General features: G+C 41.9%; 1 protein-coding gene across 19 annotated transcripts in view; it reads left to right on the top strand.

The window, feature by feature from the left end:
* Positions 1-16,407, top strand: part of FOXP2 (forkhead box P2) — a 551,538-nt gene that overhangs the window by 288,631 nt on the left and 246,500 nt on the right. Inside the window, exon 1 of one of the 19 annotated variants that reach the window (XM_077338478.1) lies at positions 12,709-12,790. The exons of the other annotated variants lie outside the window; for them this stretch is intronic. The gene's annotated coding sequence lies outside the window, so the exon portion shown is untranslated. Of the gene's footprint in view, positions 1-12,708; positions 12,791-16,407 lie in introns of those variants that run through there. 19 annotated transcript variants of the gene reach the window in all.

The following is a 16,407-nucleotide window of genomic DNA, read 5'->3' as shown; positions in this document are numbered from 1 at the left end:
CTTGGAGTTCATAAACTGGATATGATTGTTTTCCTCCACTTTTGGCAATCAAACTCTATATTGTGTTATGTTGACTTGGGGGCTGAATTGTAAGGCTGTCAATTCTGTTCAGCTGAGGGAGCGGTGTGAAGATGAGATTGGGTGTGGGTGATTTACAGTGCATTCCTAAGCAGAGTTGTACCCTTCTTAGTCCATTTTTTGTCTTATAACAATGTAATGCCTCTGAGAGATGATGTCAGTACTCTGTTTTTTGTCCCCCATGTCTAGAAAATTATTGAATTTGATGTTTTTAAAAGCTTTCTCTTTCCCCATGTCTGCGGCAATTCCCCCCCCCCCCAGTATCGTCCTTTCTTCCCAGGAAATCAAATATTTTAAAGTACAAACAGTAAATTATTTTCTTTTGACACCAGAAAACCACACAGCAGTAAAGAGTGAGATAAACTAGCATAACATACATTTGAATTAAAACTGGATTTCACAAAAATTGTCCTGTAGTTTTTATAAAGAGATATATTATTATTTTATTTATAGACTGTTACTCCTGAGCGATCCATCTCACAACAGTTAGCAACAAGGTTAAAACATGGAAATCTAAAACAGTTAATACCCCATCCCACCCACCCACCAACAGAAGGTGTCTTTCTGGGGTTGGTGCTAGAAGTTGGCATTTAGTGGCGGGGCCCAGGATCTTACAGGCTCTGCAGAACTGTGTAAGGTCCATCAGGGCTCTTAGACCTTCCGGGAGCTCATTCTACCAGGCAGGGGTCAGGGTCGAAAAGTCCCAGGCCCCGGTCAAGGCACACATTTGGTAGCTTCAGTATATGAAAATGTTTACCCTCAAAATTCCACTTCTCAAATACTGAAGATGCAAAATACAGTATTTGAGAAGGTATAATGTGATAGTATATACTGAGGTGCTTGTGCATAGTGCACTTGCCTAGTATAAGAGATGGAAGTGCCAGAAGCATAACACCTGAAAAGAACTAGCATTGTGCCAAAACTACGAGTCCTCCTAGTATCACAGCTTTTATGGTAATTTGTGCAAACCTTGATTTGAATCCAATCTCACAATACATCTGAATCATCATGTGTGGCTAAAACTGTTTCCAGTGGTGGTGGGATCATTGGGAAGGGTGTTTTTAGTTTGTTTGTTTTAAGATATATGCAAAAAAGTATTAAAAGCAGTTTATCAAGCACTTTATAAGTAAATCATTGACAGCTGCAGCAAACATTGAAAAACAGAGCTAAGCAAAACAGCATTGAAGGCTGATACAGCAGTTACTTACTACTAAGAAGCTGCATTACAAAAGAAACTTCAAAGAAAATGTTGAAGGAACAAGGAAAGGAAATGTCAGTGTTGATGAGAAGAAGCAGTGGCCTGAGGATGAGTCTGTGATGTAGACAGGGCAGTATCCATCCTCAGAGCAGTCCACTGGCACAAGTGCTAAAAGATGGATGGATCCTAAAAAAACAAGCTTATTTCTAGATCCTGGTTGTGGAAGGTGGGAGAGTTGGGAGTGTCTGTGTGTGACTTGATATAGGAGAGAACAAACTGAAAACATATGAGTGTGAAGTTAACCTGCTTATATGAAAGCTGGTAGTGAGAATGCAACACTATGCATGTTTTCTCAAGAGCAAGTTCTACTTTATTCAGTGGGACTTGCTCCCTATTAAGCATGCCAAGGCTTGTAGACGTCAACAGACAAATATTTATTTATTTCTTATTTATTTATTTACATACCGCCCTTCCCGGAGGCTTCACTTATACCCCTCTATTCTCCTCAACAAGATCCAAGAAGCTAATATTCTCCTGTGCTCTGTTTTATACTTGACTAGACTAGGAATTGAAATAAATAAATGTATACAAAGAAGTCAGTATTCTAGAAAAGGACAAAGATATAGGATGTTGTCCAGAAAACAGAGAGTATAGAGTATTGAAATTAAATCTACAATACAACAAGCCAAACAGGAAATATGAAGAGCAAATTTGTGTAAATATTTAAAATAATAATAAAGCGAAATGAACTTTAGACTGTAAGCTTGTGGACGAGGTTTGTTTTTTACCATTTTTTTACCATTTCCACAAGGAGTGCCAAATCACGCAATGTCTCCTACCCACAATTGCGGGATAGTAAATTGTGCCATTTCCTCTCTTCACAATGTAAAGCCTGGCTGCTGCTGCATTTCACCTTTTCCGCTTCTCACTAGAACAGGAAAAAGGCACAAAAGAGAGCAGCATGTGCTTTTACTCAACTCTCCCCAGCCTGTCAATCAATGGAGGCGACCAATTGGAGTTTGGTCTCCAAAGTTCCCCCGAGTGGGAATTAAAAAAAAAATTGAAACCTATGTGTGGCAATGCTTATGCGTTGCTATTCATGATATAGCACACACAAAATTAGTGCTGCGAGTGAGGCAGACTCCCACATGTGCAGTAGTTCAGCCATATCTGCTCCTCTTCACCCCCAACCCCGCTTGTCTGCTTGCCTGCCACTTATCCCTTCCCTTCAGCACTCGCCTTTGCCTCCATCCCTCTCCCTTCCCAAGCACTCTTATGCCATTGTGCTTTTAGTGTTGCCCTCAGTCCTTACACTTGATGCTTCCGCTGTTCAGCATCCTGTGCTCCCGGAGGAAAAAGAGCGCCTTGCACTTGGGGTTTGGGCAAGTGCCCAAGAAGATCTGCCAGTCCCTCTTTCTCGACACTGGCACCCCTACTAGGTGCTGGTCTTGCTGAGGCAGCTGAGACATCGCTTTGCACCTCTCTGCCTGCCTGTGGCTGGTGGTCTTCTCCCTTCATAGGCTCATTCTCTTTTCCCCACTCATAATGGTCAGAGCTCAGTAGAACCGGCCCTTCCCGTGCTCTGCCTTGTTCCAAAGGCAAACATGGAAGCCTCCAGCACCACCGCTTACTGCCTCTGCATAAGAGCACTCGGGGAGGGAAACAGCCACGGCAGTGAAGAGGCAGTAAATGGTAATGCTGGAGGAAAAAGAAAAAAAAATAGCTGGGCAGGAAATGGAGAGGGGAGGGCAGGTGAGAGGGCAGGACAATGTTCAAGAGCCTATCACACATTTCTACCTCCATATGCTCTTATTCCTCATTTATCACTCCTTGCTCACAGCTGGGACATGCAGTAGAGGATGGTAAATCCTGGATTTACCACATCACGCTTTAAAAATGGCCGAAATGCAACCTGATTACTAGACAGCCTTGGGATGTTGCCAACGTCATATGGACACTGGAATAAGGAAGGGAGGCCAATTTAAACTGAACCAGCCAACATCTGCCAACATTAAGAGGCTTTGCAGCTACATTTTCCTTGTGCAGATATTGTTTTTATCTTTACAGCTGTACGATATCTAGAGAAGAAGAGTAGTTTTCTTTCTCTCTACCTTAAAGAGTCTCAAAGTGGCTTGCAATCAAATTCTCTTCCTCTCCCCACAACAAGAACCTTGAGAAAATTCTGAGAGAACTGGGATAGGCCCAAGATCGCCCAACAGGTTTTTTGTGACGTAGTGGGGAATCAAACCCAGTTCTCCAGATTAGAGTCTGCCTCTCTTAACTGCTACACCAGAAACTGCACCATATCTTATCTTATTTCTGTTATAAAATACTTTGCAGACAGCATGGCAGAGACACAGTGGAGCCAGTTTTCTGATGAAGGTGTCAAAGGAGTGCACACAAAACAGAGCATGGGAGTTGCAGAGAATGTTATTATGTTTTTTTTTCCATTGAAGATGATGGAGACATATTTTATCCCAAAGGTTTTTTTCTTCAAAGATAATGGATCAGAACTTTCTGTAGGTGTAAACGTTTTGTATGGCAGCCCCCACAAGCCAACAGTCTGGCAATTGTCAAGCTGTTTGCTTAGAAAAATGGATTTCTGCTTAAGTAGTAGCAAGTTGCTGAGGCCAGATTGTGGATGCTGGTAATTCTTGAAAAACAGACAGTGCATAAATAATAATTTGCTGGTTCGGTTTAAATTGGCCTCCCTTCCTTATTCCATGTACCATATGACTGGTACCATATGACTAGTATAATATTAGGGTTTGTTGTTGTTGTTTAAAGAGCACTGTGGTTATCTGGGTAGAATTATCATTAATGATGCAAATACTGAATAAATATTGACTTCTATGAACATAGTGTATTGAAGTTGGGACCAGTTTATACAAGAGGGGTTCATGCCTTATTTTGTATTAATACACTGGATGTAGTTTATTGAGATTTTCAAAATCTTTTCATAATATATTACACCATAGACTTTAAGTAAACTTAGTGCAGTTTGAACCAGAGTTACATACTTCTAGGTATGCTGCAGTCAGAGTACTTTGAAGAAGGCAATTCTACTTAGATTTTACTGTTACACCTTTTCCGCACCAGGAATTTGCCCCAATCCACGGCTCATCCGGTGGTAGGGCAGATTCCCAGTTCCATATGACATCATGGCTGGGTTGGGGCCATCCCAGGCCTGGCCCAACTCAGGTCTTCACATGCCCTGAGGCAAGGGAATGTGGATATATCCGTGTTCCCTTTTTTTTATCCCGGGCGCTGATGAGGCCTATGTTGGACCTCGGCAGTCTAGAAGGGTAGAGTCGGGCCAGGCTGGCTTGGCTCCTCCCCATCTGTGGCCATGACTACACTGTCCCAGAAGGGACAAAAAATAACCCAGGCAGCTCTGCTGTGCAGCGTGGTGCTGCTGCTGCCTGGGGCATTTTTTGTTTGAAGAACACAGTATTGTATTGTCATGCAATACCACATTCTTCAAACAATAAAATAGGCCCCCACCGTCCCGTAGTTTGGTAGAAACTTGCCGCCATGGCTGCCTCATCTGGAGACACAAATTTGGGGTGTACCGTGTGCAGCGGGAAAAATTCTCCCCTGTCTGAATCCAGGAAGAGGTGAGACAACCTGCCCCAGCCCCAATACCCAGTAGCATCCTGACATGGTGCCATCAGTGCAGAATGGGTCTTGGTGGCCTTTGCATAAGAAAACAAGTCCACATATGAGATGGGAATTGATTTTAAAAATGGCATCAATAGCTGTAGAATAGGTATAAATGCATAGGGGTCAAAGTGAAAAAAAGCCTTGTTCATATGTTACAATGAATATATGTCCATCCTGCAGATACCCATACATCAGTTTGTAAGAAAGTCATCATACATTTGTAGTTGAAAGTAGGATAATTATGAAGTTTGTATCACATGGTCAGGTTTACATGAATTTGATATCAAAGTTACTTAACATACATATTTTAAAAAAACTTTATACATATTGTATATTATTCACTGTAACTTAACTTGCAAATAGAATTTCTGGCAAGTAGAGCAGGTCAAGAATTTTTACCTGTATATTGATTTTATTATTTTAAAAATACGGTGATGGTAAAGATGAATAGTAAAGTGGTCAGTTTCAAGATGACAACAAAAGAATTCTGGATAAGAATTCAGATAAAATTGTGAAGTGTGCCAAAATATCATCTGGAAACTTGATACCTGGGCAACAAATTATCAGATTTCCTTTAATAATTTAGTACTGAATTACATGCAGTAATTTTTGGTATACACATACATATATTGTGTTGGATCATGCCTCTATCCTACCATCTCATTTTAAAAAAATTAATCATTTAAAATAACCATTTTATATTTTTAATAAATTAAAGAGAATTAAACTCTTGATCATTTTATCTTTCCTTAGTTCTCATAGTTTGGATGCCTCACATCTTACTTTTTCATTAGTTGGTGAGATTCTTATCACTGCTATAAGGCTATAGAGAAAATAGAGTATATCTTATACATGAATAAATAAATGTATTCTAACATAGCATTGTCTGGAACAGCAAACAGAACAAATTATTTGTTGTCATTACAAATGACTCAGAAGAACAGTAGATGACTGTTGCTTCTTTTCCAAACTGGTGTTGAGGCCACTGTCCCGAGAACATGTTATTTCTGAACGGTGCACGTAACTGTTTGTCTTATGTGCTAGAAACATAATGATATGTATTCAAAGCTACTCCATATTAGCCTATATCTGTCCACTTTGTTGTGCAGTTAAGTGTCATTCTCCTGCTTAAATAGTTTTCCTTCAGCTTTCTCTATTGTGGGGTGCTGCAGGGGGTGATACTCTCATCCACACTTTTTAACATTTATATGCCCCCTCTGGTCCAGCTGGTCCAGGGCTATAGGCTGGGCTGTCACCAATATGTGAACGACACCCAGCTCTACCTCCTAACGGACAAACTCCCCCCCCCCGGATACATTTGCCAGTTGTTTGGAAGCAGTGGCTGGATGGCTCAGACAGAGTCTCCTGAAACTGAAACCCCTCCAAGATGAGGGTCCTGTGGCTGGGTAGAAGAGGGCAGGATCAGGAAGCGTGACTTCCCTGCCTGGACGGCATGCAGTTAACTCCTTTCCACGGAGGCTCAGGTCACAAAAGTAGCCCAAATGCATTCTTCCATCTCTGCCAAGTGCGGCTACTAGCGCCCTAACTGTCCTCCAAACACTTGGCCACAGTGATCCATGCAATGGTCACTTCCAGACTAGACTACTGTAACTCGCTCTATGCGGGTCTGCCCTTGGCTTTGACCAAGAAACTGCAGCTGGTACAAAATGTGGCTGCAAGGGTCCTCATTAGAACATGGTGCAGGGCCCATATCCAGCTGGTGCAACTGCACTGATTACCAGTCTGCTTCCCGATCAAGTTCAAGGTATTGGGACTGACCTTTAAGGCTATATACGGCCTGGGTCCCACTTATCTGCGGGACCGCTTAGTTGCTTATGCCCCCTGCAGGGCTCTTCACTCTGTGGGTATGAATCTACTGGTTGTTCTGGGCCCCAGGGATATCCGCCTGGCCGTCACCAGGGCCAGGGCCTTTTGGGCTAGTGCTGAGGGCTCTGCCAGAATTATGAGCTTTTTGCAGGGCTTGCAAGATGGACTCATCCACCAGGCATATGGTTGAGGCCAGAGTGGATTCTCGGCGTTACCATCAGAGGATCCCCTGATGTAATGTAATACAGGATTAGATCTGGCTCTCCCCACTGGAAGAGAACTTGGTCCTCGGATTGAACAGGGTGGTGAGTGGGAGACTAGAATTCTCTTTAGGATGTGGTCGCCATCTGTTTAATTGTGGTAAGAGGTGTTTTTATGAGTTTTTATTGAATTTTCTGTATTTTATTATCTTGGGAGTTACACGTGGCCTCAATCAAGGGCCTTTTCAATCTTGGCCCTGACCTGGTAGAGTGAGCTCCTGGAAATGCTGAGGGTCCTGACAGAGCTTTCAGGGTTCTACAGGGCTTACAAGATGAAGCTCTTCCACCTGGCATATGGTTGAGGCTGGGGTAGTAAGATCGGGTGCCTCCTCCTACAGCCCTGTAGCCCCCTAGGCCAGGCATTGTCTGTGAACATCTTCCAGGGTAATGGTGACTACTATTGGAGGGTTGAGGAGATGGCACGGAAGATGATATAGATTTTGGATTATCTGCTGCCAATATTGGTTTATGTACTGGGGTTTTTATCTGGTTTTTAATGTTTTTATGTAAACCTCTATGAGCTGACTGGGCTGAGAGTAGTGGTCCATTAAATAAATCAATGTAAAATTAAATAAATAAAAAGTTGGTTTGTTAGGTAGAAAAGTCGACATGTGAAAACCATATTCACTTAGTAGTAGCAGTAGCAGCAGTAGCAGCAGTAGTAACTGGAGGTGGTGGAGGAGGAAGATGATGATGAGCTGGTATTTTGTACCCTGCTTTTACTACCAGAAGGAATTTCAAAGTGGTTTACAATTGCCTACTCTTCCTCTCCCCGCAACAGACACCATGTGAGGTAGGTGATTCTAAGAGACCTCTGTAACAGGCCCAAAGTCACCCAGGTGGCTGCATGTGGAGGAGTGTAGGATTCAAGCCCAGTTCTCTGGATTAGAGGTCACCACTCTTAACCACTACACCAAACTGGCTGTATTTAAGAAAGACATCAGTCTGCATTTAGATAGGTCTGATATTGTTTCCAGTCATGTGGCTGTGATAATGTGTTGGTTTAGAATACAATATATGTGAAACATAGCTTGTTCTTTCTCTTTGCTCTCTGAATTTTACATGTGGAGATATGCTAATTAGACATGAAGCTACAAAACTGAATAATTCGAAGAGCACTGATACAAAGTGCACATGTCTTACACAAGGGAAATAAAGTCTTATTTTTAAACACTAAATTATTGTGTACTGTAGTAACTCATATTGCTGTTTGCAGTTTATATGCTAGCTAAAAAGCCAGCTGCATGCCTTAATGCAGCGGGCTCTATTGGGGGGGAGGCAGAGGGAGGGAGGGCCAGGAAGGTGAAGCGGGCTCCCAGGAACTTGCTTAACCATCTGTGCAGAACTCGTTGTGGGGAGCGGGTAGTGGGGTCAGTCTGTCCTTGATTGGGCTCTCATCCGATGGGTTGGCAGCGGCCTCACAACTGCTGTGTAGGTGGTGGCGGGGCACAGAAGGCGGACACAGTGTGGGTTTGCAGCAGCTGGCTGGGGCCGGCTTTACTGGCTGCTCCACAGGGCTGTCACCACCCCCTAGGGGCCGGCAGATTCTCGCTGCCTCCACGCGCACCTTGGGCAGCCTCCTTCAGTGAGTGGCTGCTGGTGACTTGCTCTTGCGGCCACCTCCTCCTTGAGGGCAGTGGCACCAGTTCAGGGCGGCCACCTCTCCTTGCAGTGGCAGCCAGGACATTGTGAAGGCCGTGCCTGTTGGGTCATTGTGTGCATGGGTGGCGGCTCCATGTGTGCTCCTCGGCCTCCTTGTGGCTGCCGCCACCGTCTCCTTGTAGCTGTGGCCACTGCGTGCTTGGGGCTGCCGCCGCCTCGGAGCTGGTACTAGCTCATAATGGCCACCTCCTCCTCTTGGGGCCTGCCGCCGTTTCCTCCCCGGGCATGCTGCCTCCTTGGGGCTGACAGCGGCACATCACAGCCGTGGCAATTGCCACCGGCTATGTGAAGCGGCAGGCTGTGCAGAGCTCAGCAGCCAGTGGGTATTGTGTAGCTGCGAGGCGGGTGGGCGCGTGCCTCATGGTTTTTTGGGGGGGTGAGTGCTGTGGATTGGCCCACCACAGTGGAAGCAAAGTCTGGACACCAGATATGTCCTGGACAGTGCACTCCTGTTTCCCAAATATAATGGTTACAGATATATTTTAATGCAGAAGCTCTTTTAATTCAAAGAATTGTCTTTGGGGTCAGTTCTTTTAAAATGATTCCAAATATATATAGGACTACTATACAATGTCTGGTTTACACCCATTCCCTTGCTATAAGCAAACAGGTACCAATGTTATGATAGCAGCACAATATATCCATAGTAAATAAGAGAATGTGTCTAGAGAATGCAATACTATCTAGTACAAACTAAAAGCTTCTGTTTTAGAAGGGGATCTCCTTAACGTGGGACTCTTTGTATTCTGCACTCTTCACTCCTTTTTTATTTTGTTACTATGGCTCCCTTAAAGAACTATTTTCATATGATCCGTTTTGCTCTATGCTTGAATCCTTGTGACTTAAGGTCATCTATCTCATGGCCATAAGGATATTCCTTATAGAGGGTGTTCTATTCACTGTAATTAAATAATATCCTTTTGGCATAGGCCTGTTACTGTGAACTAAAAGTGCTGGAAGGATCCTGTTGTTGTTGTTGTTATGTGCGAAGTCGTGTCCGACCCATCGCGACCCCATGGACAATGATCCTCCAGGCCTTCCTGTCCTCTACCATTCCCCGGAGTCCATTTAAGTTTGCACCTACTGCTTCAGTGACTCCATCCATCCACCTCATTCTCTGTCGTCCCCTTCTTCTTTTGCCCTCGATCTCTCCCAGCATTAGGCTCTTCTCCAGGGAGTCCTTCCTTCTCATGAGGTGGCCAAAATATTTGAGTTTCATCTTCAGGATCTGGCCTTCTAAAGAGCAGTCAGGGCTGATCTCCTCTAGGACTGACTGGTTTGTTCGCCTTGCAGTCCAAGGGACTCGCAAGAGTCTTCTCCAGCACCAGAGTTCAAAAGCCTCAATTCTTTGACGCTCGGCCTTCCTTATGGTCCAACTTTCGCAGCCATACATTGCAACTGGGAAGACCATAGCCTTGACTAAACGCACTTTTGTTGGCAGGGTGATGTCTCTGCTTTTTAGGATGCTGTCTAGATTTGCCATAGCTTTCCTCCCCAGGAGCAAGCGTCTTTTAATTTCTTTGCTGCAGTCCCCATCTGCAGTGAGGAAGGATCCTAAAATTGTATAATTGAAAGTAATTTGGAGCAATAGATGGGGAAATTGACAATCCCCTATCCAGAGAAGTATGGTATCCCCATCCAGACTATATTGTTATAAAAAATTATATCAGTCACTTGATCCATGAGGTTGCAGCAAATAAATGTTGCATGAATGTTGTGGGATCAAACTACATAAAGGCAACTCCATCAACGCTTGATTAAGGTGTTGGTCTGCTGCTGGTCTGGCTCTCTGCTCTAAGGCTGTCAGACTGTTAGAGAGAGAAATCCTTAGAGAAATTGCCATCATGCCTCTGAAACTGTATAATTTAATTAATCTAATGTTCTTCTGGTGCAGTAATCCATCACAGTTGCATGAACATAAATCCTCATCAGATCACATAATCCAGGCTAAATTCTTTCACAGAGACACCAGGGATTGGTGGGAAGTCTGATTTTGAATCAAACTTGGACACCTACCAAATTTTGTCCAGATTTTTCTAATTTCAAACTATTTAAATTCACACATCAAAATATTTACTATTAAATAATGAAGAGAACCCTAATCTTGTTGGAACTTAGATTTACCACTTCAGACAAACACTGTATGCTTTGTGTTCTATTTTGATTTAGAAGTTAGTACTTTTGGGATAATGGTGTGCAAGAAACCAGAAGATGAAAAGTTCAAGCTGCTCCTGATGTATATATGTGTGTGTGCTGTTGTTGTACTACTAATACAGTTTTTTTTTCCCAATATTAAAATACAATCTTATTTTTATTTTTTAATTGTATATATTTTCATCCTGAAATTTGGTGCATATAAACATGATAGTTAGTAGAGATTAGCCCAAAGATGTGATGATTCTTTGATCCCGAAGCCCTATTTTGGCATATGCCCTGTTATGTTTGGTTCATTTTGATAATGTTAAGATGGTAATGTTAATGAGAAAGTGTGCTAAAGATTATTTCTATTACTGAACTCATTTATTCATTCACCTGGGATGAGCAGAGGGAAATATCCCTTTAGAGACTTAGATGCTATGGTTCCATATGCTTTTACAGTGTTATAAACAAGTATTTTAAAGATGATTAAGCAGGAGGTTATTGTTTAATCATGCTGTTTTGCCAGAGCCTCTACCCTCCTTGCCAGATTTGGGATGATGTTCTAGCCATCATTGTTCAAAAAGCTATCTACAGTAATAGCAAATACCAGTTTTGTATATTGGGCTGCCAATAATATAGAAAGGATGACTGTGAATAAGATCTTGTTTGTTTGTTTATTTGATTTCTATACCCCCCTTCCATATGGCTCAGGGCGGTTTATATACAACATCATAGGAAGGGATACATGGAACGAGTCAATATACAACAATAACAATCCAACTGCTAAGGGTGAGATGGGTCGCCAGACACATTCTTCATAGAACAAGGTCACCCATTAAAAGTCTATTTAATTAAAACCCAACTAAAATCAACCCCCCCCCCCCAATTTAGGCTTGTATTTCATGTGCCCTTCCTCATATGTATAAGTATGTGATATAGCCTTGTCACTTGACTCTTCTGCTGCATAGAGATGAACAAGATTAGAAGGCCAGAAGGGCTGTGTTGAGCAATCACTGTTAAGATAAAAGAACAAGGAACAGACTGAGAGTCTTCAGACCTGAGGAGAGTGTCAGAAAGAAAGATAGGTAGGTAGGTAGGTAGGTAGATGATAGATAGATAGATAGATAGATAGATAGATAGATAGATAGATAGATAGATAGATAGATAGATAGATAGATAGATAGATAGATAGATAGATAGATAGATAGATAGATAGATAGATAGATAGATAGATAGATAGATAGATAGATAGATAGATAGATAGATAGATAGATAGATAGATAGATAGATAGATAGATAGATTAAAGTATGGAAAGAGGGATGATAAAAGCAAGGTGATGAGCAGAAGGGTCCAATGAGAATGAGGATTGAGGTAGAACCTCACTAAAGGCATTTAGTGACAGTAGTAGGCAATGTATTGCCTACTGTCCATTGCTTCCAATTGGCCCCCAAGCCCTCCCCTCCTACCATGACTCTAAACAAATCCACCCAACCCCTGGGTCTCAGTACGAGCTGAGCTAAGGCTCTTGCAGTTGCAGTTTCACCTTCCTTTAATGTTATTGTTGTTATTGTTATTATGTAAATGTTATTATTGTTGTTACCACCTTACTGTTACTTGAATGATGTTACCTGTATTATTTTGTTGTTTCCTGTAAACTGCCCTGAGCCTTCGGGGAGGGTGGTATAGAATTACAATAAATAAATAAATAAATAAATAAAATGTATAGTGTCTGGGTGGCAGGTTGACAGGGACAGAGAGTTAGTCAAGATGCACACGTCTGCACTGGATGAGTTCAGATCCCCTGGGCTGGATGATGTGCACCCAAGAATGCTCAAAGAACATTCTAGAGAGATTGCAGAACCTTTGTCCATCATCTTTAGGACCACGTGGAGAACTGGAGGACAGCAAATGTTATCTCAATCTTCAAAATGGGAGAAGAAATGACCCAAGGAACTACAACCAGTGAGTCTGGTCTCAGTTACAGGGAAGATAAAAGAGCAGATTTTAAAGGGGGCCATCTGAAAACATCTGAAAGATTTGGGGAGGTCGGCCTGGATTTGTTTCCCATCAGGTCCTGCCAGACCAACCTGGTTTCCTTCTTTGACCAACTGATGGATCATGGAAACTCAGTGGATGTTGTTTGACAAGACTTTTGACAAAGTTTCTCATGATCTGATGGGTAGCCTAGATTTTTGGATGGTTAGGTGGGTAGGAAGGTGAGCAATAGGGTGTCACAGGACTTGGAACTGGGTATGGTACTTTTCAGCATTTTTTCATCAATGATCTGGATGAGGTGGTAGAGGGACTACTCATTATATTTGCAGATGACACCAAATTGGGTGGAGTAGGGAACACCCCAGAAGATAAAGTTCAACAAGGTCTGAACATGCTGGAAAAGTGGGCAAATAAGTACAAGGCGCAATTCAATAAAGATAAGTTCAGAGTTCTACATCTGGATCAGAAAAATGAGAAGCATGCAAATTGGATTGGTACAGAAGCATTCACTTCTGGGTAGCAGTGTGTGTGAACGAGATCTTGGGGAACTTGTGGGCTAGACGCTAAATAGGAACAGACAGTGTGATGCAGCAGTAAAGAAGGCAAATGCAGTCTTGGGCTGTATTAACATAAGCATCGCATACAAATTGGAAATGTCATAGTCCCATTGTATACCACATTAGTCAGACTGCACCTGGAGTACTGTGTGCAGTTCTGGAGGCCTCACTTCAAAAAAAAAATGTGGAAAAAATTGAAAGGGAACAGAGAAGAGTGACGAGGATGATCCAGGGCCTGGGGACCAAGCACTGTGAGAAAAGGCTAATGGACTTGGGAATGTTCAGTTTGGAGAAGAGGAGGTTGAGAGGGGACATGATTGCTGTCTTTAAGTATTTGAAAGTTCGCCAGAGAAGCGCAGGGAGCAAGCAGTTCTTGTTGGCAGCAGAGGATAGGACCTGCAGTAATGGATTTAAACTACATGAAGAACGGAAGCAGCTAGATATTGGGGGAGGGTGTGTGTGAGGGAATTTCACAGTTAGAGTAGTTCAGCAGTGGAATAGGCTACCTCAGGAGGTTGTGAGGTCCTCCTCACTAGCAATGTTTAAGCAGTGGCTGGACACATACTTATCATGGGTGCTATAGACTGATTCTACATTGAGCAGGGGATTGAAGTAGATGGCCTGAATGGCCCCTTCCAACTCTGATTCTAAATGCTAGCAGGTGCATACATGATATGTTTGTGTTACATAATGCTTCACTCTACAAGGTAGAATTCTGGTTTGAAAACATAATGTGTGGTGTTGCTTAGGGTTTGAATTACTTCACTAGATTAATGATAAACATGGTTAAGCACTTAACCAGGATTGGTGCCTTAGCATCATTTGATGTGAGCTACGTTAGAACTATCTTTTTTTAGCTATCTAAAAAATGCATCCATAGGGAATTTATCTTCTAGAAGTAAAATAGTGGATTTACAACCTAAGGTTAACCCTCTGTTGACTGATAGTATCAGGCCTTTGTAGTTCAGTGACATTAGGCTTTAGCCTATGGTTTCAAATCCTTCTTTAGTCATTGCTGGATGTCCTTGAAAATATTATTCTCTCAGCCTCATTTCTACATATACACAATTAAAAGTGCTAGGAGAATTAATGTGTTGTAAAGCAGTCTGTTATTTCAAAAGCTTTATACAAGTATTTAAAAAAAGATGTAGCCTATTGCTGTTTAGAAGTATCATTCTATGGTAATGAATGGGATCACTAGTCATTAAATGAGAAACCCTAGAAACAACATCTCAGAGCAATTTTAGCACACCCATTGCTCCGTTCTTAAGTACTTATGTGCCATAGCCAAATCCCAGTGCATTCTTTTGAAACATTCTCTTATTATATTTCTAAATGTGTTTTCTTTGTATTTAGGCTTTATCAATGAATGACTTTTATTTTTGGTTAGAAAAGACTAACATTTACCCAGGAGACAGACCATAGCAGGTATTATGGCTCTTCACATAAATATATCTCCTTTTTGAAGAAAATATGTGGTATTTACCTAAAATGTAAAAATATATTACAATAAATATGTACGTAGTCTGTTTTCTTCCCTGTTCTTTGGCACCAGTCTTATACACAATAGACTAAGTAGCTCAAGCTCAACTAAACATTTGTTTAGGTAATTGTAAAAGCAAAGCCATGCTTTATGGAGCAAATACACTATGCACATAAATGCATATTCATAAATAATTATGGAATTTACCTCATAATAGACAAGGATTTTAGATGGTGTTTGCATTCTGGTATAAGACAGTGATGTGATCTAATACTGAGATGAAGAGTTAACTTACCAAGTAAAAGGGGATTTAAAAATAGGAATGTAAACCTAACTTTTGTTAACTTATGCTCTCCCTTTCTTATCAACAACCAAGTTCATCATTGAATAGGTGGGTTTCTGAGATGCTCAGATTGACTACAGCATCCGGAACCACAAACACAACGTAATTCATGACTGCTTTCCTGCGGTAGATATACTTTGCATATTACTACTACAACTAGATGGTCGTGATTTTTGTATGCTCTTATTGACCTCTTTAGCTCTTTCTGTTCATGCTGAGGATATTGTCAGAAACTGGACACAGGGATCATGTTATGACTAATAAATAATGATTATATTAATAACAGCAACAACTTTATTTTTATATCTCACCCTTCCTAGTAGGCTCCGGATGGGTAACAACAGGCTTTAAAACAGTCAATCAAGATGATCGTTAAAACATTATAAACCACCTTCTATCAAAATATAGACCCTTATTGAGGGGCTAAAGCTTGCAGGGTTTTCTTTGGGTGGATGGGTTATCAGGCTAGAAGAACAGCATCTGTTGATGTTATGTCCTTTCCACAGCTATTGTCCTGGCAGAAAAACTCTGTTGTGCAGGCTTTCTGGAACTGTCTTGAAGGATTCTGATCTCACTTGGCAGAACATTCCACTAGGCTGGGACCAAAGCCAGTTTTACTTCTTTGGGACCTGGGACCCGGAGTAAGTTTTGGTTGCTCAATCTTAATGATCTTTGAGGGGCATAGCAGATGGGTCAGTTCTGTAGATACAGGGGTCCCAGACCATTAAGGGTTTTGAAAGTAAGATACAGGGTCCCAGCCCATTTAGGGCTTTAAAAGTTAAACAACTGGCTATCTGATATTTTCTGAGTTGAATGCAAAGTACTAGTGGGCTGTTGGAGGCCCCCACCCTTGCTGTATTTGGGAGCGTCCTTATGACATTGTTCCCTGATAAGATTTTAAAAAAATCTGTATCTGATTTTTCAGGACAGCTCCAGGATGATGCTAGGTGCACTGTGTTCATTTGAACTGTCTAACACCTCTACAGAATCTATGCTAATAATTATGGGATCAACCTGTATAGGTGCCATGTGGATAGGGGCTGTAGTATGGAGAGGAATTGATGATATTGGGGCCAAAGCTTGCTGGATTTTATGTGGAGATTCTAAACCTTGGTTGAATCCAAGCTAGAATCCAAACTGGTGTACAGGTCACACACATTCCTATATTTGTAAGTCATGGGAAACTGCAGCTTGCAGAGGG

This window comes from Paroedura picta, chromosome 5 (genome assembly GCF_049243985.1).
Source record: "Paroedura picta isolate Pp20150507F chromosome 5, Ppicta_v3.0, whole genome shotgun sequence".
Lineage (NCBI taxonomy): Eukaryota > Metazoa > Chordata > Lepidosauria > Squamata > Gekkonidae > Paroedura > Paroedura picta.
This window is presented reverse-complemented; position numbering and strand designations above follow the sequence as displayed.